The sequence below is a fragment of the Amblyomma americanum genome, chromosome 2, assembly GCF_052857255.1.
Source record: "Amblyomma americanum isolate KBUSLIRL-KWMA chromosome 2, ASM5285725v1, whole genome shotgun sequence".
Classification (NCBI taxonomy): domain Eukaryota; kingdom Metazoa; phylum Arthropoda; class Arachnida; order Ixodida; family Ixodidae; genus Amblyomma; species Amblyomma americanum.
Window position 1 is genome coordinate 71,358,686 of NC_135498.1, and position 24,563 is coordinate 71,383,248.

Genomic DNA, 24,563 nt, shown 5'->3' on the forward strand with positions numbered 1-24,563 from the left:
TCCTCAGAATAAGCCCCGCCTATATTGACCGTATCCATTCAATGTATATAGATTGTGATTAATATCTACTGCCATCTGATCAAAGAGGGGGTGTGAGCATCGTTTTCAATGTGAAACCCTTCTGCCTGAATGTGGCCACCGCCATGTGGGACTTTACAACCAGAAAATTTTAAATTACAAAGCGATGGCTGTAGACTGCGAAATATTAAGCTAAGTAGTGGCATTTTAGAATAGTTATTGACAAAAAAGGCAATGTTTGACAGGGAAGACTTTGTTCTTTTGATTGTATGTTACGAAATGAGCAAATACAAATGTCGTTCACTGCTCGTATTTATTCAGCAACAGGGGAACTTCATTCCTTGCTAGCCATGTCTTCCGCCCTCCCCTTGTTCATCTCATCCATAATGTATAGAGGAATGGCCTCTGCTCCATTGGGTGCCATTGTTAGCAGCGCTGAAAGCAAATGAGCAGAGAAATGTGTTAGGAAGTTTGCATTGAAGTGTTTTAAACATTGCTGCTCTATTCTAGCCGTTCATAGGGGCGCAATTGCGTCACAATATTTATGAGAATGTTTCTTTAAGAGGAAACGCGTGTGTTTACAAATATTCGCAATGAAAACTGGACTGAGTGGAGAACAATGTTAAATAGGAAAATTTTCAGAAAGCAGTTGCTTCCAATAAGTTTCATTTTGAACCTATCACTATGTCCGGTCTAGAAGGCCATCAAATAAACTGTCGAAAGTTGAAACTAATGACAGGACCCTGATTACTCCTGTGATTAGACTAATCAGGGCCAATCTCAACAATTTCAACTTTCCACTGTGTATTGGAGAGTCTTCTAATCCGGATATGCTGATAGATTTATAATCGACTTTATTTAAAACATTTTCGTGGTGAGAATTTTCCTTTTTAATTTGGTCTCTTAGGAAAATCTGCATTCATACTTGTTTGTTCGTTGAATGCGAGCGTAGTTCACTGTTTCGCCGATATATAAGAGCGATATATAAGCAGCAGTGCGCTTTCTGGTAAAAAAAAAATTAGTTAACAATTTCCCGTGCGAAGTTTTTTCACGGTGATAGGCTTGGGCAATAGGATTAAGTTAACCAGAGCAGTTAGTCTTTTCTCCCATGACTGCGGCATTTAAGATTGCTGACAGAAGGAAGACAGACGGGTGGGAAAGGGGCATAAACTCCTCTAACATTGACTACTGTTTAGAAGGTGCGGCTTTTACGCCAAAGGGAGCAAATATATCTACGGCGGCAGCGGGGAGTGATAATTTGAGAAAGTTTCGGTGTTCTTCTTGCCGTGGTTACAACTTTGTGCCCCCCCACCCCCAGCTTAGGAAAAATGAAAGTAAAAAATATTTCGTATCCAAAATTTTTATTTCGTACACTTACCAAGAATGGCGGCCACCAGACACAGCAGACTGACTGCGAAGTTGTTGGACATGTTGGCTTGGCCTGCAAAATAATAATTTGTCTCTGGCTTAAAGTGCAGAAAAAATAATCTAGGCTTGTACACTCGCTCGCGACGATAAAGATGAAGTAGTGCGTCTTTTGTAGTATTTTATACAACCTCGCCGTTAGGAATAGTTGCTTCAGGGTCCATTTGACATTGGTTCTGGGTTTAATTCTACTCTGAGCTTTCTGATTTAGTGACATGAAAGGCAAAGTTTCGAAAGTTTCAACATGTGCCCCTGCGATTTGTTCGCTTTTGTTAAGTAATGGGAATGTCACTTCAAGTCATTCGCATAAAACATATAATGGCTGAAATATAAATCAAATGAGCGAACACATAATAAATCCTACGCCCCACAACACAGGTTCCAGCATCTGCGCTACTCACAGGCTGAAGTGCGCACAAACGCACATCTTTGAAGCCAGAATGAAAAGAATACGCACCAGGATAGAGGCTGAGATAACGGGAAAAGAAAAGGTTACAATTCAAAAATTCTAAAGTAGACACAGTAGCATGTACGGTGTTCATTCAAGTCCACAAAAAAAACAGGCGAATTGCTTTAAACAACAAGTTTTATTGCAAGAAATGTTATCTTTATGAGTGCAAGGACGCTGCTAAACACTGTGCCTGAATTACAGCATATTAAGCAATCCAGCAGGCAAATCAATTACCGCGGTCATCATGCAGCGAGTTATAGTTTTGGAAAAATTGTTTTTTGGCTGGGTGTGGCGCTGCCTTTTTGATGGAACCTGCAGCCGTGGCTCAGTGGTAAGGCTCTGAGCAGCTGGGCCCAGCCCACCGTCGTAAATCAAGCGCAATAGGCACTGCTGCATCTGAGGGCATATTTTGGAACAGGTGTTGGTAATGAGCGTGCACACCGATACTTTTGTTCATTTAATTGCAAACGGAGGGCTATAGGAGCAGTTAGGAAACAATTTCTGATGTTTTTCTTCTTTATAAAAACATTTCGACATCACGTTTGGAGTTAAAGTGAAAGATATTTATTATCCTCCCGGTCAGGTCTGTCCTGTGGGCAGCAAAGAATCCCAGGCGTAGAGGGGAGTTTCTTTTTTCAGTCCAGCTAGAAGTGTATCAAATACTACGATTACCAAAATACAGATGTTAACAACTTCCCAGCGGTGAGATTTTCCTGACCATATGATTTGGGTGTCAGCACAGAGTGCACTACACTGTCGGCACGTCGCTGCAAGCTTGTTTGCTTAGAGGTCACATTTTCCGTTAGCGAGATTTACCAAATCCAGCTTTGAAAAGTAGCAATGAGCTTTTCACGTCAGGGTTGGTCTGTGAAATCGAGTTACGCAACACCCTTAGCGCAGCCCTAACATTCATCTGAGATATGATAAATGTAAGAAATAAACCTCCGAATTCAGAAACTACAAAATGTGCAGTAGACGGTAGCATTGTTTTACTCACCACTCTATAGTCTGCAGGTAAGAAGTCACAGCAGGTGTGTAAGTTGTACCCGTTATGAAACAAATTCCAGTGGTGTATAGCTTATATAGTGCGCGAAAAAAACAGCGGAGCAATTATTGATCGAGTATGGAGCAAAACAAGTAACAAAAAAATACAAGACTAGCTGTATGGCCTTTTCATAGATGTATGTGAAGATAGAAGACAGAAATGCCGAACAAATTCTGTTTTTTGGACATTTCGAGAACATCGCATCACTGAGATACCTTACAGGACACGTAGGTGAGAGCAATGTTAACTGCAGTGATTGATATGAAATGCCACAAACGACGTATTGGACGCCATCCGAAATGAAGTTCGTCATGTCGTGGCATATTCCTTGTTGTGATGGACACATTTGTCTTGGACGAAAATATGTTGGGCCTCTGTCGACCTGCTAATCTCGTGATTCGAAAAGAAAACAAGGCTATCCCAGTCACTTCAGCGAAATTCCTCGCGCTCTTCTCATCTGCCAGAGTATTATCGGTGGCGTTCTTAGGTCGCGATAGCAAATACGCTGCATGACGCGTTACATTCAAATTCCAGACCCAGCGTATGTGCGCAGGAGCTGATGATTAGTTTGCGTATTCGTATCTAATTAGCTGTGAGAATGGTTATTTGGAAAGATATATTTATCACATTTATTGGAATCTCGACGATAGTTCTTTAAAAACATGAGTAATGAGACTATTAGGTAGGCTTAGATTCCAGGATTTTGACGTTGTGTCTTTAAAATATTAAGACAACGCATAAGAAGAAAAACAATAGCACACAGGCAGAGGCTGCACCAAACGCCAGCAGGCGACAGTAATATATCCGTTACTATCAGTAACTGATGCTTAAAAGAGCACACACGAGCATTGGCTGCTTTTTTGACCTCCTTTTAGCTTCTTGTGGTGGCGTGAACACATTTCCTTTTAGTGCAAGTTCTTCACGCGTCATTTTCCGCTGACAACATGGTAACAAAGAGACGGTGTCATTACACTGCCGCCTTTAAGTGAAGTGTCGCGAAGGGTAACAGCAGTTTCGAAATCTGTTAGCCCGTTGGGACTTATAAATGCAGGTAAACAATTTTCGCCGTTGGAAGGGCATGGAAATTATGCTCACCGAGTAGCAACTAGGATGGCCTTCAGGGGCCCAAAGAAAAGCAGCCATTCAGAACTGGACTCAGAAGTGGCTGTGTTCGTGAAATCGCGGAGGTCAGCGTCACATCCAGTCACCAGAGAAGTGCTACAGGCCCAAGGGAGAGCGCTGGCAAGAGAGTCAGACATTCAACCGGACCAGTGGAACCCTCGAGCTAATTCCAACACGCCGTATTAAGCGCGTGTGGCTAACATTCAGATTGCTGCAGCCTGAGATGACATCCCTCAAAACATGGTTGAGCGCTTGCTCCGAAACTTCAACATTTAGAGTGCGTTTGATGGCGCAGAAGATTGGGAACTGTATAAAGAGGGCAGTGATAATGAGGTCAGCGATGTTTCTTTAGCGTGTTGTCTCTGCTGTCGCTCTCACTTGAAAATTCGTCCGGCTTGTGCTTGAGAAATGTTTTCTCTTTGGCAATTAACTTTCCGTTCTGGCCTTAAAATCTTGGCGGGACAAGATTCGCATCAATTTTTGTTCGCAGCCTTACACTCCAAGTCAATTCCGCGCTCATTAGGAGCTGTGAATCAATAATCAACTTCGTTAGAAAGAAACCCTGGATCTAAGACCAAGAGACACTCAAACGTCTTGCTTGTATGTTAGAGCGGGACTGAACGAGTCTATTTTCTAGCGGCATGCTCTGAGACAACTGGCCAATTGTTCAACCCAGAACATATCAGGCCGCTGTGGCAGCAAAGAATGAATTGCAAAATTAGTGCCCACAAGGAAACGAATTTTAAAGATAAGTAAAGTTGATGTCTTAACAACAGCGACGAGATTTGCTGTTATTTGGGCTTTTTTCGTACAGAACACGAGAGCATGTGAACCAAACAAGAATTACTTGCTTTCAATCAAACCATACATTGAGTGCCAAAATTGAATTGAGGTATTATCAACCCTGGCGTTTTGCAGCAGGTACTGGTCGGTATTGAACAAGCATCGCACTCTTCATGCGGCGTAATTTTAATGCGATGATCTCTCTATTCTCAAATATTCTTTCCTGTTGCTGACAGCGTTCAGCCTCTGCTCATGCCTGTCGCATCGACCTTCGATAATTTTTAAGAGACCCCAGTTCAGGTTTTTAAGCATAGCTTGCTTCATCTCCGAACACTGCCGTTTGTTTCTAGCTCCAGACTGGACACTGGACGCTTATCTCTCAGGATATTTTTGCTAGACCTCTTTCTATTCCTGTTAGCCTCGCCTTGCAAGCTTTTTATTTCTGGTACAGTAAGAAAGGTATCGTCGCTCTCTCTGACAAAATATTCTAAGTTCTAAATTAGAAGGCTGTGCTCAAAAATTTTGCTTACCCCAGACTAAGTAGCCTCTTTATTAATGAGAAGATTTCGTGCACTTCTTTTACGCCATCTTGAATGTTTCTTGAGATAATCACTACTTTACCAAGCCCTCGCAAAGATGTGCACAATATATGTCACCTTGTCAAGGTCCTGCGCATCCAACGCAATTCCGGACATTGCACTGATCTCTTGGCCGTCCGTCCAGCAGGAAATATTTTTTGATAATTCACACGCCTAAGATTTCATTTGGTATTCTAAATGCAAAAAATCACAAAAAATAACGAAGGCTTTCATTTGTGCGAACGCAACGGCTATGGTGGCGTGTTAAACCTCTTAAAGAATCCAAAATGAGCTTCATTTTAAAGGAAAGGAACAAAAAATTCATAGCGTCACATTGACAGAATGCTAATGAAGGTTGCAAACTTTTTGTGCTAATATTTCTTTGAAGGGAAACATCGTGAAACATTTGATATAAGTACACTTCTGTTACATGCTTTTAAGTTTCTATAGGCCTACGAGGACATGATTATAAAATTGTGGCTGACTTCAATGAAGGCGTCTAGCCCACAATTATTATTGCTTTTTTAAACTTGACAGAAAATATATGTCCACAGAATGTCTTTTGAGCCCTAGACCCAAAGACCCAAAAACCCATATTGTTCATCCCAAGCAATACCGCGTCGCGACACAGATAGTGGTGAAATCGGTTAGGGTGGGCTTCGCAGGAGCACAAGAGAAAAGTGGCCTGGCGAAGCATGCAGAGAAATAACAGTGCAGGACCTCTATGGATAGCTTTTACTGGAAACCTGATGCCTTAAACTTTCTATTTCAACGTAATTTAATGGATCGCGATATGATTACTTGTCACTGTGAACTCTGAGAAAAGCTGTCGTAAAAGGCTCTGCAGCTGGGATTCTCATAAGTTTTATTATATTTTCTATTTCTTTTCCTCCCAATTTATCTAAGCTTTCACTACTGCAGATTTATTTTTGTGCATATAAACTGATGTACATTCATGTTCGCTTGCAAGTGCCTCTGGGGCAACGATCGGATCCTTGAAATTGTGCATCGACCAAACATTATAGCCGTTGAGGCAATTTCGGTATCCCCTTAAGTTCATAAGATCAACAGCTAGTATTGCTATTATACTAATGAGAAAAATATGCTGTGTCTACTTGTTACTTTCCTGTTCGAATGCATGAAGAGATTTTTTGGTTTGTTATCTACCCTACCAAATTTAAATCACTGTAGAAAAAAAAGAGCTTTCGAAATGTGTCGCTGAATGAGAACAAATTCGACAGTTATAATCGCTCGTAATATGATTAACGTTATCTAGCAGCATCGCAGCTACCGGACATTCAAAACGGGGATTTGTATGCGGTACACTTTGATCAGCCACGCAAATAGGCATTCAATCCACTTGTTGTGCCGTGTCGAAAAAGAATTCACATATTACGGAGAACTCATGGCCTTCGGGTACTTACCGCTAAATGCCTCAGAATACAAAGTCAAAGCTTTTCTGCTCCCGATGGTGATAGCAGCAAATGCATCCAGATGGGGTATATATACTTGTAGCAGGGACGAAGTGCCCTATTTTTTTGCTTCGAATGTCACAAATTTTCACGATAAAGCAGCCCATTCATGACAGGTAATTAAATCAGCGGCGGATTTCCATTAGCACGCACAGCTGAAATAACAAGAAAAAAAGCTGTTAACTCCGAGGAAGGACCGAGTGAAGAGCAGTACTGACCAGAATGTCGGAAAGCCATTAATGAAAGCAGTGTTTGAATGACAGGGGTTTTATTGCTCGCCAGATTTTAATTACCACAGAAAGCTGAAGAAAACAGCACAGTCGGACAATTTGGGCGTAAATGACGCCTGCTCTACACACGGACCGCAACAATATAAAAATATTTAATTAAGATACGAAAATTTTAACATCTAATTAAACATGCAGACTCGCAAGAAACTGCGCATATGGTCTGCACTTTCTATTCATTTCTGGTGTTCGCACGATTCGCACTTTTTCTTGCTCTGTCTTTCTCTTATTTATTGAGAAGCGCAGTAGCAAACAAAGATTTATTATTTACAATGTTTTTGTGTAATCTGAAATTACAGTTGATTTAAAAAACTTGTACAATTTATGAGTATATTATGACGCAATGATGTCCTTTTCACCAGAGCTCTAGTTGGGGAATTAATGTTCGCCTGCAGTTCGTCTTTCATTTGTGTTCTTGCATGGACGCTTTCCACTACGCTCATTTATCGTCTGTTTTGAATTATTTTCAACTTACTGCCATTTTCAGCCGGGATATTTTGCGCTTGCATGTATTACTCTATATTTCTCGAAGCAATTGATCGAGTGCAAGGTTACCATAATGTCATCAGGACTGCTCAACTGGCAATAAGCCGTGCCTCAAATATGGAATTATTCACCATCAGGTTTCACTTGATTTCATACTTTCACAATCCACACCTTCACACGATCTGAACAGATATAGCTTTAGAGATAGTTTGTTTTCAATCAATTCAGGAGGACGGCAGAACGCCCAACCCGGTTCTCGAGGAAGAGTTATTTCGCGTAAGCCTTGAAAACTGTATGCTCTGAGCAAAAATGAACACTTACCAACTCCTCCAAATTTGCGCTTTACTTGATGTTTTATATGGACGTTTGCGATAATTGGGCCTCCTATCAGTCTCTACCATCACTCGAAGGATTGTGAGACGTAATGTGAAATATGCTGAACTAAACCTCAGGACTCGAGCTGAAGACCAGCACATCTGTGAACCTAACCTATTAGAGACGATCGTACTTTTTATTGTACAGTTTAGTTTTTAAAGATTTCAGGCCAACGATTAATAGTTGCTTTTCAAGTGGCTCAAGCGTTTGCCACCAGAGGTAGGATGAAGCCCCTCAACTATGAAGGTGTCTTTCTTGCCCTCAGTGTGTCATCCCTCTGTGGAGCAAGTTCAGAAAAGTTGTTTTGCACCAACTACTGCGGTAGTCGCTTGCTTACATTTTTCTTGCATCCGCGATCATGTACATATCATCATAGTATTAAGTATACAGCAGCGCGAAAGACAAAAGTGAATAGTGGATGCTTTGAATTCCCCTCATCTTTCAATTCTCTTGCACTATGATGAAGTACCTGCTGCTGTACTTTTTATAGTGGGATGTGTCTTCCTTCGTGCACAGTGCCGTATATCTGTTCCAGGTCATAGATCTTATAGTTTTCGCATTTTCGTGTAAAGAAACCGTTCTTTTTTCGAACAAGGAGGCCTTAAAGCTTGTTTCGCCAGTAGCTAGCTATCCTGAATAACATGTGGATGTGGCTTTAATCACTTGTAATGAATATTTGGTTATAAGAACTGCATGCGGAGCAGTGCAATCGGATGCGGTTATGCATTTGGCACATACTGTAAAACAGCAGAGATTCCTCCAGTTCAGTAAAGAAACCTTTGGAAGCGCGTGTTTTCTTATCATTTCCTGAGATGTTTTCAACCCCTAGCGACCATATCTTCATTTTGGGCAACTTTTTGTTTTTACCCGTCAAGACATTTTAACACACTGCTGGCAGGGATTGCGGGCTACAGGAACCGTTCGCGACAACCGACTTAGGAAGTGTCCACGGGGCCTTAAAGAAAAATATGGTATGAAAACAGCGAGGAGAAATTAGCTTTTCTATCAATCGCGTAGGTCGCCCGTTTTTCGTGAAGTCTGAGTACCACAGGGCGGTAACTATGATTTGCAATCATCACAGCATTGAGACAACATGTTTAGAAAAGCGGTGGTCACCCACAGCGCACGAAACTGCACTTTTGGCAGTAAAATGTTTTTTCTTTTTACTATACTGGCATGAGAGGAGTCGATGTGGGCGCCTAGATAATGTACCAACAGAAGGGCTACTCTTCATTATCTACTTCTCGACATGCCGCAACCAGGCGTTCGCAGGCTCACTCGTCTCTCAAGATTTTTTCACAAAAGAGAAATTTTCGTGCTCAAATTAGAGAAACAACAGCGGTGTTACGCCTCTAACTTCGAAACTAGTAAAGGAATTTTGTCGAAATTTCAGAAATCTGTTTTGCGCAATAAGAATCTTTATGTGCAAAAATATAAAAAAAACACCATTGGATTTTTTTTTGCCCTCATGGATAATTGGGCTTCTAAAATGACGTAAGGTCATCAACACCTGGTATGAATAGGTGGCGAACAGAAGCGAGTAATGTGACTAGACGAACTGAAGTCGTCTTTTAAGGAATTGATAGGATTTCTTCAATATGTTGCCCCAAACGCAGATAATATTTATCTCATCATGATGTTTTCTTTGTAGACCAAGGTTGGGTCTGCACTCGTGGAGTTTGTCACATTGACTAGATTCAAGGTGCTATAAGCAAATATGTTTTTCGAGGCATTCTTGAAAAAAATATGCTTCTATATTCACGCAAGATTCTGTGTTGTGTATATTCGTATGGACAGAATTAAGTTCTGAGGTATCGTTCTAGGCTTGTGGAAAATTGAAGGCAAAAAGTGGACCCGTGGTTCTTATGGAGTGGAGAGGCATGGCTGATGATATCATTTCAATTGAACATCGTTGGATGAGCATCGCACGTCGTCAGAGAAAACAGAAGTAATTTTTGGCACGCAGAAAGTCGAACAAATGCTGCGAAAGCGGGCACACATAATCTAGACATTTTTGAAAGCTTCATGGGCACCACGCTTTGGCTTTGCGTTATTCTTGAAATTGTTACTCCATACCTTTAATAACGAAACTTAAAATAGTCAGTCTTTCAAGGAGCGCAGAAAGGAGTTCTACATTAAAATTGACCTCAAAACAAATTGCTCCTTAGTAGGCTATTAGCTTCTTTTGTGCACAAAAAACAGAAATCGCAGTACCACCACCGCCGTGCGCATTTTTTACCCCGGTACAAAAAGTTAAATTCCAGGGATCTTTATATCATATCTTTTGTTGACGATTGCATGAAGAGCGTCGCATGAATTATTTGGTCTGTAATTTTGTAATATCGAGACATTCGTTTACTCGATATTACAAAATTAACAACTGTGGCAATTTTTTGTATAAAGGTAAAAAATAACTGGTGCATCAATTTAACAGCCTGTGTCCATTACGTTCCGGCATTGTCGCTGGTTATTTGAGACAACTATCAGTTGGTACTGTTCTTCGTTGGCTCGTTTGAGTAGTTTATCAAGTATTGCGGTTGTCGAAAGGACCTTATTTTTTAAAGGTGCCCAGACTTCAGCGTTCTCTCCTTCCGTCCATTTAGCAGTTAACAAGCCATTTCGGAGTTTTACGCACGAGTCGTAGCGGTGACTTCTGCACAGGTAATCTCTTAAGCTAGAACTTGCTAGGGTGTCATTCCCATGAAAAATCTTGCTCAAAACATATTGAAATTAAATGCATTCGTTGTTGTTCGCAGAAAAACTCGTTCTAAACATGCGGCTATCGAGACAACGGCAACGGCATGTTCAGCTCATCTCATTTGCCCTAAATTTAAAATTACTCTGATGAATATGGATAAGAGCCAGGAATAATTCAAGAAATGAGAGATATCGGCTGGTCTTTAAAGGTGTTGACAAATATTTGAGCTCAGGGAAATTAGAAATCGCTCTTCTATTCAACTAGCCTAGAGGCCCACATGTGCGCTACATAAACTGGTGCAATAGGTTTCACAGTATAAAGTAGCATAACAGACAAAATTAGTAGAAGGGGACCGGGAGGTGGACGCTGCACTGGTTGAAAGCGGTGACAGGTTGTAATGGCGGAACATAAAAAGAAATTTGAGAAGATTGAAGCCCGCAAGCAATGTGAATCAGAACATGAAGATGGACGCCTTCACAGGGAAAAATGTTTGACTTCTGAAGCATTCCAATCCTCAGGGAGCACATATCGCTCTCAAGAAATGAATCATGGCTTGTGGTAATGAATGGCAAGAAGAGGCGAGAGTGAGAAAAAAAATTTCAGGTGCGAAAATGGGCTGTTTACATCGTGCTGAAGATGCAGGCGCAAAACATTTTGATTGCCTTTTTGAAACAACCGTGTTGAAGAGCATGAACGAGTATGGCGAAGCTTTTGAAACAAGGACACGAATTTAGGCAACCTACGATTCTCAGAAAATTATATTAATAAATTTTTATTCCACTTACTATAGGTGCACGGGAGAGATGTTTGAAATGAGCCGGTCAACATTGTTTACAACTAACTGAGCTTCATTTATTAGATACGCCTGATACAGATTCCATATAACATATGCGTACAATATTACGGAGTGAAATAATTTAGTGCGAGGCGCATGTCTAGTTCTTCTGCTGACTAATGAACCTTGCGCCTCACGAACCAAAGCGCTTTTGACACCGTGCTCAAGATACTGTTTATGTAAATATTTTATGGCTAGTTAGTTGAAAAATTAAGGCGCCAATATCTTAATTGCAAAATTTATATTGGACAATGCAATATATGCAAAGGAATAGATTAACGGCTCCTTTTCTTAGAGATGGCTCTAAACCTCTGTTCGACTCAGCAAAAATATTTGTAGCAGCAGCCTACCTCCTACATGGGCATTGTGTATTTAGAGTACTATAGTAAAGTTCACCGATTTGATATTTTTCACTATAGTGAATTACGCTTTGTGGGCTTTGATACATTGTGTTTTGAAACTGATTGATGTGTAATGAGCGGCTTAATCATTTGCTTGGTTTGTGCCTAACTTCAATGTCGTTTATGACTGTTTGCATTATTGCTTTCTATTTTTTTACGTATATAAAGCGAATATCGGTGTTGGTATTCGTTGACAGTGTGAAAATAACTAAATATGAATAAAAAACATTATCTTCGACCAGATAGATTTTGGGCCATGCTTAAACGCCGCCCGATAAATATTCATATAATCTATTTTAATAATCATTTTTAGTAGTTTTGAACAGTAGATGGAGCCCCTAATATGTTATAAAGTACTTACTTTCCCATTTGTGTGATATCCTGGTATGATTATTATTTTAAACTTGTTTTCTCTAATCAAATTCAAAAGTGCCGTTTTGCTAGTGGACAGTTTATTACTAAAGAGGCCTCGCCCGTTTAAACCTCTCTCCATCTTCTGGTAGGCGATAACCGTGAGTGTGTGTCACAGACCAGAACAAAACTGTCGTTAACTGCAATCTTCCAGAGATAGCTCTACTCATTTCCTTGTAGCTTGAGGCCGCGCTTGGAAGGGTATCAGTTAGTTATTACTGCTTTAATTTTGAAAACAATAACAAAATAATTCGGTTGATGGCCATATTTCCTTGCTGTTCTGATATGTCACGGAGGAAAATAATTCCATATCAGAAGACTGTTTTTTGAAGCCTATGATCGAGAAAAAATGTCATAAAGAGAGGAAATAGATAGGGCTTGCCTGTCTAAATTTGCACGGAGCTGTCCCGGTGAAGCATGATTGCCTCATGATGATTAGGTCATCACGAGTACGGCTGAATTTTGGTTTCAGTTTGCCGTCAATGGCATGAGCTCCTAATTAGACAAAATAAGACTGCAAAAATAAAAGATGAATTTTGTGGAAGTTTTTGCGGTCAGTCGTTTCGAAGAGACGCTCTTATTGCGCTTCCTGTCAGTCATGCTTCTAGCCCTAAATGCATTAAAATGACTGCTATAATGACTAAAGTTTGGTGTGTCTAATTGGAAAAGAGAATGCGCTTTCAGCTCAAAATTATCCTGAAAGTTTTGTGTGTCTAATTGGAAAAAGAGAATGCACTGAGAGCTCAAAACTAACCTGAGGATTCTGATATGACGTTTTGCATAATGAAAAGAAAAATATGACGCCAATTCGCTTCCAGGTCGATTTTGGTGTTTCAGAAAAATATTCCAAGTGCATGGAGCATCAGTTCAATGCTTCTCGAACTGCAATCGTATAAAATTCTTCACAGCTCCAAAATTTTGCTCAGTTACCATGCTTGTAGACTTTCATGAAAGTAAACACCGGTGTTTTGAAAGTAACAATAAGGATCGTACGTATCTCAAAAAGTCGTTATTAACGACTTGCTTCATGCTACATAAAAAAAGCGATAACGAATTCTAGCCCCTCAAAGAAGTCATGTTGCTTACAAACTATTATATGTTCCTCTTAGATGCAGCAAAAGCGATTTTCTTTCTTAGGTATATTTCCGGCAGCGCCTACATCTCTGCATACTGTTAAGATTTCAGCTAAAATCTCTGGCGAATATATCTCTGGGCAGCTACTTATTACTGCTACAATGCGATGCTGATACCGGAAAAAAATCGCAGGGAACACTTTAGCTCCTCCTCCAGTGTATGCCTCGATAGTGTAACGAGCGAATTCTCATATATCCCATATATTCCCAGATGTACTCGGCAACGTGTACCTTCCCTGTGACTTCAGTCGTGACACTGGTGGAGTCACAGGGAAGGTACACGTTGCCGAGGACCAGAGAATAAGGTCGGCTTGCCGTTCCGATCACAGAGTCACCGAGACCAGCACCAGCGCGCCACTCGTGCCCACAACAACCGCTTCGTCGTCGTCGGCACCAAACAAGGCTGTCGCGCGGCGCTAGGCACGAGGCAATATATCCTCACTTTCTTTCTCATTTAGCTCATCTCGAAAAATGTCTTTTTGTTTCTACAGAGCTTCAGATTTGGTAGGGTAGAAAACAAAAAAAACCCTCATGCATTCGAACACGAAAGTATTAAGTAGACACCATTTTTTCTCAGCAGTATAATGAGCACAAGATCTTGTCTGAGAAGAAATAATATAGTGATCTTATGAACTCCAGGATTACTAAAAATCGACTTAAGGGCTCTAATGTTCGCTTGATACACAATGTCCAGGGTTCGAACATTGCTTCAGTGGCACTAGCAACAAAACCTGTATGTACACAGTTTCTAAGAGCAAAAATAATTCTAGAGTAGCAAAAGCTTAGACAAAGATGACGAAAAAGCCAAATAGAAGATTATAATAAAACTGATGAGAAACCCAGCTCCAGACACTTGTACGACAGCCTATCCCACAGTTCACAGTCACCAGCAATCATATAGCAAGCTATTAAATTACGTTCAAATACAAAGTTGAAGGCATATGTTTTCTGGTAACAGGTGAATATAGAGGTCCTGTACTCTCTATTACATGCATGCTTCGCCACACTGGTTTTCTTTCGCGTTTGTGCAAAGACCAACCTAATTGATTTCGCCACTACATGCGTCGCGACGTGGTTTTCCTTGGAAATAGCAATCTGGGTATTTGGGCCTATGTCTCAAAAGACATTCTGTGGACAGATATTTTTTGTCATGTTGAAAATAGCATTAATTATTTTGGACTAGATGCCTTTCATAAAATCATTCACAATTGGGTAATCGTCTCCGCGTAGGTCAATTAAAAATTTAAAGCATGTAACGAGAGTGGAAGGATATCAAATGTTTTACGATATTTCATTCAAAGAAATAAAACCACAGAGAATTTGCTAGCATTTCTTGGCAGCCTTTTGATGTGGCGTTATGATTTCTCTTTCGTTGCCATGAGAATGAAGATTATTTTAGGAATTGAAGGTCCCAAGTTGACTTAGATTTTGAAGGAAACAGTAGTGGAGGGCACCGTTTAATTCTGAGCACCTGAGGTTTTTAAAGTGAGCTAACATCGCACCGTAACGCGCCCCTCCATCGAAATGCAACGCCGTGGCCGGCGTCCAACTCACGTCTTTCCCTTCAGCACACGGGCATCATAAGCACTGAGTAACCAGAACGGATAGACAAGGAAATAAAGAAAAAAAAGCATCGTGGCTCATTTTCAGAAGACAGCCGTTTAAGTTTCCAGCTCGAGCTTTTTCTCTGTGCTGTGTACTCTGCCTCCAATTAAGTATTCGAAGCTCTTTATTTGTACCAGCCCTTCTGAAGCACCTGTGAAAGCGCGGTAGTGGCGTCCATAAGCCAGGTGCTCAGCAGGCGTGAAGCCATGCTTTCATCAAAGTTTTCTGTTTTTTACAAGTGTGTATTTAAAGGAAAAGGAATGCGGTCACTGACCATGTCATGAAATTCAAAGACGTTTCGGAACCTCATAAAGGAATGCGGTCACTGACCATATCATAAATTCAAAGACGTTTCGGAACCTCGTACGAGGTTCCGAAACGTCTTTGAATTTGATGACATGGTCAGTGACCGCATTCCTTTTTCTTTAACACAATGCCTGACCAGACGAACTTTCGTCGAACCATTGATTATGTTAACTACAAATGTGTATTTGTCACCATAAGTTGATTTATAACATATAAAAGAGGTTAATTGTATGAATACACCTTAGGTTATTCCAAGTATACTATTGAAATAAAACGTATATTTTCACAATTAAAGTTCAATATCGTGCTGGTTAAAATTGCACCTGAACATCCAACATCCCTTAAGTCAGTTGCTTTTACATTGGTCTTAACCGAAACCACAGGTTTCAGTTTCACTTGGGAATTTTCTGAAAGCCAAAGGCAGAAGTTTCTCTATTCCTAGTTGCATTTTCTTGATATCCTAATACTTATTGTGGCGGACATATTTTTTTTCTGTATTAAAGAGAACATGAACTGTTGTATAAAAACGAAGCAATTAAAGCGAGAAAAAAACACGCCAGAATTGCATTACGAACACACCTTTATTACGTGCACATTCGTGCGGCATTGAAGCACCCGTTAGCAATCAACGAACACAGTGTTCGCCTTTTTTCACCCAAATAAAGTTGTCCTACGTTCCTTAAAAAAATAAGTTTCATGAAGTTTACCAGCTTTAGAGCAGTGTCTAATGTAAAGCCATTTCCAACCCTTTACTGTGAAGCATGACGCCACCTTAGCCGTTGCTTCACACAAATGTACACCTCTGTTATTTTCTCTCAATTTGTGTATTAAGAAAACGAAATAGAATCTTAGCCATGTGAAATGTCAAAAAATATTTCCTTCTGGACGGACGGTCAAGAGCTCAGTGCAATGTACGGAATCGCGTCGGATGCACAGGAGCTTGAAAAGATGACATAAATTGTGCACATCTTTGCGAGGTCCGGGTAAAGTTGCGTTTCTCTCAACAAACATTTAAGATGGCATAAAAGAAGAGCACAAAATCCTTTCAGCTATAGAGAGGTCACTTCGTTCTGGCTAAGCAAAATTTTTGAGCACTGCTTTCAAAATTAGAAATTAGAATGTGTCATCAGAGAGAGCGGCGATACCTTTCTTACTGTACCAGAAATAAAAAGCTTCCAAAGCGAGGATAACAACAACAGAACGAGTCTAGGAAAAAAATTCGTTAAATATAAGCGTTCAATCTCCAGTCTGGAGCCAGAAACAAAACATAGTGTTTGGAGATGAAGCAAACTATTCTTAAAACCGAAACTGAGCTGTGTCTGAGAAATGAGCGAAGTACGCTGCAACAGGCATGACCAGAGGCTGAAGTCTGTCAGCAAGAGGCAAGTAAATTCGAAAATAGAGAGACTCATCGCATTGAAATTACGCTGCATCAAGAATTCCAGGGTTTTTCAAAACAACCAGTACGTGCTGCAACACGCCATGGATGATACTAGCTCGATTCGATTTTGCCACCTATTAGTACGATTTCATTGCAGGCAACTAATACATGCTCGGTTGGCATGCTATCGTATTTTGTACCACAATGACCCAAACAATAGTAAATCTCTTCGCTAGTTGCTAAGACATTAACTTTAATTATCTTTAACATTCTTTTGCTTGCGGGCACTATTTTTTGAATTCATGCTTTGCTGCCACAGCGGCCTGATATGTATTGGGTCGACCTATTGCAAAACTGGACGCTTTTTACCAGTAACAAGCACTAGAGAGTATTCGTGTAGGAAGACAGTCAGTGCAATATTCGAATTACAACAACAGGAGCTTGGCAAAGGCGCTGAGGTATACAAGAATCGGAAGTCCGGCATTAAAAAAATTATTTCTAAGCACAAGCTGTGAATACCTTTACCACTCATGGTTCTGCGTGGGCTTCAAGGAGAAAAAACCCAGGTAAACCAATTTCCTGTGACCTTCACCACTTAAGCTTCACTGTCATAATCGACGCAGACAAATTTCTATCATAAGACTTTCGTTTTTCTTTCTTGATTAGTCGGTAACATGCCCGTAAGCAGACGATGAATCGGAGTGGAGTGAGAGACAAAAGTTTTGTGGCCTATGAGATTATAGCGAAGGAAAGATCTAAGGAGCTAAGAAGGTCGTGTTGTCTCAGAACAGACGGCTACCCAGGCAGCACAACAGTATTGGGCGAACACTGGGCGATCATTGGCAAAAGGTTGCATGAACGGTGGTCCTACATTGGCATTTAGGCTAAGCGCTACCACTTTGACACATTGTTCCCACTTTCAGGCCAGTTTTGGGTTAACGTTCGGCCGATCGAGCGGCCAACGCAGGCCTTAGGTTCATTCTGCGACATGGCCAGTAAAGGCCTCAGATTAGCTTTTCAGCTTTCGAAAACTGTCATCCAGCTTTCGAAGATTGGTATCCAGCTTTTAATCATTAATAGCCAGCGTTCAAACGCTGGAATCCTGCTTTCGAAACTTGGCACATTGAACATAACCCACTGCCCAATGACTGGAACTGTGCATGTATCATTGAACCTAGCTAATATTCATGAATGACGATGCCTAAAATTCAGAAAAAAGTCCGGTTTATTGCATCGAGTTTCAAGGATCACACTTCTAGTGCACGCAGAATGGCTAACGCTGCTACCAGTCATCCTGAGAATTAAAGGAAAGAAGGACCCAAGACCATGGTGGCAGAGGCTCTGGGATAATCATTTATTTTCAAGTTTGCTGCGTGTCGACGATTCGGTTGGACAACGCCGCTCGGCAAGCTGTTGTAGCACAGTTGAAACATCTATAAAGTGCTTAACGGAGCTGTCCTCCTGTGAGCTGATCAGTCATATTTGAAGTGATCGTTGCATTCCTCTTGCGAGAGGATTCTTGAACTCCAGTCAAATTCCTCGCCCAGCTCTTGCGCGATGACCTCACAATGCGTCGAGCCTGCAAAAAGGGCATGTTTTTATGATCAACATAAATATGGCCGTCGCAGGAGAAAGAGAAATGAATAAATAACACTGAATTTTGTTAGGCACAGTCGGCGTGAAAACACTCGACACACATTTTACAGGATAATTTCTAACAAGCAACACAAAATTTTTTCATAAAGTGAAATTTATATTGCATTGTACCAAATTGGTTATTTTTAATTTAATGAGCCGTTTCGCACATCCAGTGAAGATATTCAATGTGAAAATAACAAATCAATGTGATATTGAAAGAAAATAATGTGTTATTTTGTTTTAATATCATATCTATGTATCTCCAAATTGAGAGCGCATTTTTTATTCAGGTAAATATGCAGAGGTTGAAGCATCTCTTCTATATGAACGTGAAAACAACAGTTTTGAGCAAAGCTTGTTTTTTTGGATGGGGATAGAAATAAATATGCTAGACGAAAAAAAACACAGAAGACATTTATTTATTTTTTTTTGAAATCTAACAGTTTATCAGAGTCGCTTCTAATGGATGCAATACAGATTCGAAACTGACTTGAAAATAACACAAAACATCGCTCTGACAATCCAGATGGATTGCCTTTTTTTTCATTGAGAGATAACTTGGCAAAAGTTTTAACCATAAATTGCGGATTTTCTATTGCACTTGCAAGTGTGTTATTCAAAGAGAAACAACGCGGAAGTAGTACACATCTCCTTACCGACTGGTCTGTAGTGGTACACAAAGCAGTTCCGATTCCTATCCTCCATAAGCTGTACATGACAAACGTATTCTTGAATGCATCGTATGCCACGTCACTTGAACTCAAACCCGGTGTTCGAGAAAGTTGTGAATGTTTGCTGAATTCATTGCACCAAACACGAAAAATGAAGTTCTTACCATTCGGGCAGATCCGCACTGCGCACGACGTCAAGCCAGACATTTGGCAATGAGATCACGTACTTTGAAGAGTTCTCGTGCTTTGTCTCGTTCTCTTTTCCTGCAGGAAAAAATTAAGCTGCATGTATTCAAAGCAACACTTACTCCCAAAATCACATTCATTTTCGAACGTATCTCAAGACAAAATATTTGTAGTTTTTAGGAATAAAGTATTGCAGACCAGGATAGTGAACCGCGTCAGAGCTCTCATATAGTACCAGATGTGGGTTTTCGCTTGCGCAGACGACGAACGGATCCAGCTGGAGTGCGCATGCTCTTTTGTCGCGCTCGTTCTGCGGCTGGGCGCCGCCGTGCCAAGCAAGGCAAGATTCGTCCAGTCAAGAATGTCTCATGGCGACGCATAGCTTTGTGAGGAGTGGCAGGGGACACAACGGTCGTGGTGGTGGGGGAGGGGCTGTGGCGGCAGGGGTTAGAGTCATTATTTTTACACAACTTTTGTGGTCGGAAGAATAGTTTCTAGCTGCAAGGTAGAGAAATAAAGATCTTGGGGGGAGAGGTAAGAGGGGAGCACGAACGGCGCACGGAAAACAGCTAGGAGAAAGCGAGCAAAACAAAGAGCGCTTCGCGGGGTAGGGGGCTAGCGTGCTTCCTTGAGAAGGGCACGTCTTGGAGATGAGTTGGGGAGATACGAGTCTTCAAAAGAACGAGGCGATGGGGGCCGAAACATGTGAAAGAGGTTTGTAATTCTTGGAGAATGAGTCATAAGCAGTTTTGAAGGCAAGGGTGTGGAAAACGCGGAAGCGTCAAAGTACTCTTGCAAAGCATCATATCCAGAGACCGCGAACTTTGAAACGGAAAGCTTAGAGATGGATTTCGCCAAAACGACTTCAGTTCATGATGCCTAAAAATGATATCATGATATAACAAAAGCATAAAACAATCAATAAAATAATATTCAAGCAAATTCGCGCACTATCATAGTATTACATACGGGACATGTGGCAAAGAAGTTGGTTAACATGCGTCTAACACCATTTGTCAGTAGATTTATTCGCTGGTCGTCGAAGAATCTCCCAACTTTTTGTTGGTGTGGAAGTTTCATGCAGAAAGCTAAAACAAACAAAACCATGTTGAATTGGGGCTCACAAGTATTTCCGATGCTTTTCATTAATAAAGGTAATGTTCGAAAGCAAAAAAAAATAATTTGCGAGAAAATAAGTTAAGAAGTCAGCAAGAGCTATGGCCCTCAGTGCAAATTACGCAACTAAACAATAAAATGCCCAAAAAAACAACATTTTGAAACATCACGATCTGCAGAAAGGGAAGGAAAAAGCAAATCGGAAAACACAGGGGAAGTTGCCATCGCAGGGAACGACGTATGGAAGCGTATGAATCTCTCACCGCGTGATCGCGTGCGTTTATGTAGCGGTGGCCTAATATTCTGCGCGTGCGCAACTTATAATTGCAAATTACGAGGCCACTGCTTCGTTTCTGGACCTTGCAAAAATTGTTCACAATGTCGGCTTAGGGAAAGCACTTGCACTAAGTACGCTTGATTTAGGATCTCCATTAAGCAGACAACCACTGCGTAGTGTGGCAGTGAATTCTCTAGAGTGAAGCATAAAAGCGCCTTTTTTTTTCATTAAAAAGGTGTATGAAATTTAAGTAATTTGTTTTTTTTTAAGAAGTAAGCCCTCTAGGCCTGGTTTTCAGTTACTCGTACAAGCAGACCGTGTAAAAACGCTTTCAAATACATAAATTCCTTACAGAGAGACGGGTTATTATGCCCATAAATTGTACAAAGGGACAAAGGCAACAGCCGGAGCTCTGTCTGTGCACTTCTCAAAACAAGTATTTTTATAGATTTTATTAGAGGCTGCGATTTCACGAATTTAGCCAATTCTCAGTCCAGTTCTGGTTGGCGGCTTTTCTTCGGGCCCCTAAAGGCCATCCTCGTTGCTATTCGGGCTAACAGATTACGAGACTGCTGTTACCCTGCGCGACTTTTCACTTCAAGGCGGCACTGTAATGACACCGTCTCCTTGTTGCCATGTTATCAGCGGAAAACCACGTGTGAAGAGCTTCCAACGGAAATGTGTTCACGCCATAGCACGAAGCGAAAACGAGGTTAAAAAGGCAGCCAATGGTCCTGTGTGCTCTTCTTGGTACCAGTTACTGATAGCAACGGATCTATTCCTTTCGTCTGTTGGGGTTTCGTGCAGCCTCCACCTGCGTGCTACTTATTTTGTTTTACACGTTGTCTTAATATTTTAAAGACACAACGTCGAAATCCTGGAATCTAAGCCTACCTAAAACTTTCATAACTCGTGTTTTTAAAGAACTATCGTCTAGACTCTAATAGATGTGGTAAATAAATCTCTTCAAATAACTACCATTCTCACAGCTAATTAGATACGAATACGCAAACCAATCATCAGCTCTTGAGCACATATGCTGGGTCTGGAATTTGAATGCATCGCGTCATGCGGCGTATTTCCTAAAGCGACCTAGAAATGCCACCGATAATACTCTTCCAAATGGGAGCAGCACGAGGAATTTCGCTCAGGTGACTGGGCTAGCCTTGTCCTCTTTTCGATTCACGAGATTGGCAGATCAACAAAAGCACAACGTGTTTTCGTCCGATGCAGACAAATGTGTCCATCACTACAAGGAATCTGCCACGACATGACGAACTGCATTTCGCAAGGCGTCCAACACGTCGTTTGTGGCATTTCATATCACTGCAGTAAAAATTACGCTCACGTATGTCTCCTGCAATATATCTCAGCGATGCGATGTTTTTGAAACGTCCGAAAACAATTTGTCCGGCATTTCTGTCTTCCATCTTCTCAGACATCTATGACAAGGCCAAACAGCTCGTCACTGTAGTTGTTCTTTGCTTGTTGTTTCGCTTCACACTGGCTCGAAAATTCCTCCGCTGCATTTTTCTCGCACTATATAGGCAATAAACGGCAGGCTTTTGTTTCATAACGGGTACAACTGACACAGCTTCTTTGACTTCCTACCTACAGACTATAGAGTGGTAAGTAAAACTATGTCAACCTTCACTGCACATTCACTGCACATTCTGTAGTTTCTCAATTCGGAATTTTATTTCTTACATTTCTCATATCTGAGACGAATGTTGGGACTGCGCTAAGGCTGTTGCGTAATTCGGCTTCACAGAGCAGCCCCGACGTTTAAAGCTCATTGCTACTTTTCTAAGCTACATTTGATAAATCTCGCTGCCGGAAAGTGCGACCTCTAAGCAAACAAGCCTACAGCGATATGCCGACAGAGCAGTGCACTATGTGCTGGCACCCAAATCCTGGTCAGGAAAAGCTCCCCGCCGGAAAATTCTCAACACCTGTATTTTGGTAATCGTGGTATTTTATCCACTTCAAGCTGGACTGAAAAAAAAGAATCTCCCATCTCTTCCCGGGATTCCTAGCTTCCCACAGGACCGAACTGACCGCGAGGATAATAAATTATTTTTCACTTTAACTCCAAACTCGATGTAAAAATTTTTTGCAAAGAAGAAAAACCTCAGCAATAGTTGCGAAACTGCTCCTATAGTCCTCCCTCCGCGATTAAAAGAACGAAAGTACCGGTCTGCAGGCCTATTACCAACTGCTGTTCCAAATTATGCCCTCAGACTCAGCAGTGCCTACTGCGCTTGATTTACTACGGTGGGCTGGACCCAGCGACTCAGCGCCTTAGCAATGAGCGACGGCTGCAGGTTCCATCAAAAAGGCAGCGCCACACCTAGCCCAAAAACCTTTTTTCCAAAACTATAGCTCGCTGCATGATGACCGCGGTTGTTGTTTGCCTCTTAGATTGCTTAATATGCTGTACTTCAGGCACAGTATAAAGCAGCGTCCTTGCAGTCATAAATATAATATTTCTTGCAATTAGACACAACACTTTATAAAGGAATTCGCACGTTTCTCTTTGGATTTGATTGAAAACCGTACATGCTACTGTGTCTAGAATTCTTGAGTTGTAACCTTTTCAGTTCTTCTTATCTCAGCCTCTATCCTGGTGCGTATCCTTTTCATTCAGACTTGAAATGAGTGCGTTTGTGCGCATTGCAGCCTGTGAGTAGCACAGATGCTGAAACCTGTGGTGTTGAGCGTAGGATTTATTATGTGTTCGTTCATTTGAATTATATTTCAGCCATTATATGTGTTATGCGAATGGCTTGCAAGTGATATTCCCATTACTTTACAAAAGCGAACAAATCGCAGGGGCACATGTTGAAACTTTCGAAACTTTGCCTTTCATGTCAGTACATCAGAAAGTTCAGAGTAGAATTAAACCCACGGCCAATGTCAAAGGGACCCTGAAGCAACTATTCCTAACGGCGAGGTTGTATAAAATACTACAAAAGATGAATTACTTCATCATCATCGTCGCGAACGAGTGTACAAGCCTAGATTATTTTTCCGCACTCTAAGCTACAGACAAATTATTATTTTGTAGGTCAAGCCAACATGTCCAACATCTTTGCAGTCAACCTTCTGGCTTTGGTGGCCACCATGCTGGGTAAGCTTACGAAATTACAATTGTAGATGTGAAATACCCTGTACTATCATTTTGCAAAATAGGGGGAACACAATCGTGTAACCGCGGCGAAAACTTCTTTGTATCCTTCTCAAATTACCAGTGCCCGCTGACGCCGTTGTTACGTTATCTGCCTTTGGCGAAAACGCCACAACCTCTGAACAGTAGTCAATGTTCGAGGAATTTCCGCCCCTTTCCCACCTGTCTTTCCTCGTTCTGTCAGCAAACAACCATAATTGCCACAGTCGCGGAAGAAAAGGCCTTATCTGCTCTAGTTTACTCAATCCCATTGCCCAAGCCTACCAGCGTGAAAAAACTTCACACGGGAAATCGTCAACTAATTTTTTTTTCTCAAAAAGCGCACCACTACTGATATCTCCTTTCTATATATCGGCGCGGCAGTGAACTACGCTCGCATCCAACTAGCCAACAAGCTTGAATGCAGATTTTCCTAGCAACCAAATAAAAAAGAAAATTTTTACCACGAAAATAGTTCTATAAAGTCGATTATAAACCTATCAGCATATCCGGATTAGAAGATTATCTAGTTAACTGTCGAAAGTTGAAATTATTGAGAGTGGCCTAATCGCAGGACTAATCAGGGTCCTCTCATTAGTTTCAACTTTCGACAGTTTGTTTGATGGCCTTCTATATTAGAAGTGTATATACTGATAGGTTCAAAATCAAAATTATTGGAAGCAACTGCGTCCTGAAA

The 24,563-nt window shown here is 41.1% G+C and overlaps 1 long non-coding RNA gene across 1 annotated transcript; it reads right to left on the reverse strand.

Annotated features, from left to right (window-relative positions):
• Positions 1-312: 312 nt before the first annotated feature.
• LOC144118672 (uncharacterized) lies at positions 313-6,888 on the reverse strand. The gene is made up of 3 exons (XR_013312100.1): positions 6,847-6,888; positions 1,397-1,459; positions 313-453 (listed from the first exon to the last, which is right to left on the reverse strand). It is a non-coding gene; the product is annotated as an uncharacterized LOC144118672 (long non-coding RNA).
• Positions 6,889-24,563: the final 17,675 nt, after the last annotated feature.